The sequence below is a fragment of the Sinocyclocheilus grahami genome, unplaced genomic scaffold (assembly GCF_001515645.1).
Source record: "Sinocyclocheilus grahami isolate Dianchi unplaced genomic scaffold, SAMN03320097.WGS_v1.1 scaffold135.1, whole genome shotgun sequence".
NCBI lineage: Eukaryota > Metazoa > Chordata > Actinopteri > Cypriniformes > Cyprinidae > Sinocyclocheilus > Sinocyclocheilus grahami.
Window position 1 is genome coordinate 1,495,878 of NW_015505314.1, and position 2,200 is coordinate 1,498,077.

Below are 2,200 nucleotides of genomic sequence, written 5' to 3' on the forward strand. Positions count from 1 at the left end.
ATCCATCCATCCATCCATCCATCCATCCATCCTAGCTTCAAGTGTACCAGCATGCATTTAGTTTGCTTGTGATGACAAACTGGTCAAAATATAAAAAATAAATAAAAAATCTTCAGAAGTAGTACATACACACAAACAAACAAAACAAGGTACCAGTGTATTTAGGATTAAGGTCAAATCCGGCAGTCTGCAGGACAGAGCTGTACAGACAGGCCAACAGCAGGTGAACTCTTAGATTTAGAAGTCACTCTGTACTGTGTACTATCACTATGATAAATAATTTACTGGTTGTTTAAGGCAGTATAACCCTGGTTTCTCCTTGCCTACTCTTACACTGAGCATGCTCTCTTTCTCTCCCTCTCTCTGTGTGTGGATAGTATTTGAAAACAAAACTTTCTTGACCCACAGTATTTCAAGACTAGACTATTACATTTGGATAGACACTGAAACGGCTACATGGCTAACAAATGGACAGCTTTCAAAGCATAAACCCTTTTACATGTACAACTCTGAGTCATAGCAATATTTGTGAATCCTTTGTCCTCTTTCTAAAGACGGGGTTGAAACTGGAATTCCTAGAACCCGATGATAGGACTTCTAACACAAATGAAGTCATTTGCATTATTATCACTGAAGCTCAGTAAGGATGAAATATTGACATGAAACACAGCTAACATAACCATTTTAATGGCAACTTAGGTAAATGGCTTTAAGTTCATTAAGTGCAAACATATGAATGTGATGTGACATGTGGCCAAGTATGGTGACCCATACTCGGAATTAGTGCTCTGCTTTTATCCCATCCAAAGTGCACACACACACAGCAGTGAAGACACACACACCGTGAACACACACCCGGAGCACTCATTTTTTGCCCGGGGAGCAGTTGGGGGTTCAGTGCCTTGCTCAAGGGCACCTCAGTCGTGGTATTGAAGGTGGAAGAGAGCGCTATACATTCACTCCCCCCACCTACAATCCCTGTCAGTACGAGACTCGAACCTTTGGGTTACGAGTCCGACTCTCTAACCATTAGGCCACGACTTCCCCTTTATATTTAATTAATATACTATAAATACAATACAATTATATTTAGTCACTATTCTATGTACCTATAGAACATGGTTTGTAAAGACGGTACATCTTTTAAGTTGTTTGTACATAAAACAATTTATGTTTTAAAAGTGGTCAATATATTTCTGTATCAGCCATATTCCATATGACCAAAAAGAACTGTTCATTTCCTGATTGGTACTGCGATTTCCATTGAATTTGAGCATTTACATTCTAATATTCATTTAAAATGAATGAAGATAAGCCATGTCAACTTGTGTAGGTGGGCAAAGCAGAACACGGTTACAAAAATAACTTTTACATTTACATATTTAAGTTCAAAGCACAGTCAAAAGTAGATCTTTACCATTTTAGTCAGAAAAAATAGGCTTATTCAGGGTTTTCTTAATTAAAAAAAAAAGGTCAGCTTATGTGGTCCACATTTTCAAATCCTTTGTCCAAGCAAAACAGGAAAAAGGCTTGAAACTTTTAGAGGTAAGAAGCTCCAGCAAAATCGTTCAATTGACTTATATCAGGGGCGTAGCCATCATTTCAGAAGTGAAGGGGACAGAAATGATGTAATGTTAATATATATAAAATTTCTGTAATCTATATAACCTACCAGTCAACAGTTTTTGAACAGTAAGACTTTTTAATGTTTTATAAAGAAGTCTCTTCTGCTGACCAAGCATGCATTTATTTGATCCAAAGTACAGCAAAAGCAGTAATGTTGTGAAATATTTTTACTATTTAAAATAACTGCTTTCTATTTGAATATATTTTAAAATGTAATTTATAGTGATTTCAAAGCTAAACTTTTTTGCATCATTACTCAGTCACACTATCCTTCGGAAATCATTCTGATATTCTGATTTGCTGCTCAAGAAACCTTTTTTAATTATTATTATTATTAATGTTTTTTGAGCAGCAAATCAGAATATCAGAATGATTTCCGAAGGATAGTGTGACTGAGTAATGATGCAAAAAAGTTTAGCTTTGAAATCACTATAAATTACATTTTAAAATATATTCAAATAGAAAACAGTTATTTGAAATAGCCTAGTAAAAATATTTCAAAATTGCATTGTTTTGCTGTACTTTGGCTCAAATAAATGCAGGCTTGGTGAACAGAAGAGACTTCTTTAAAAAA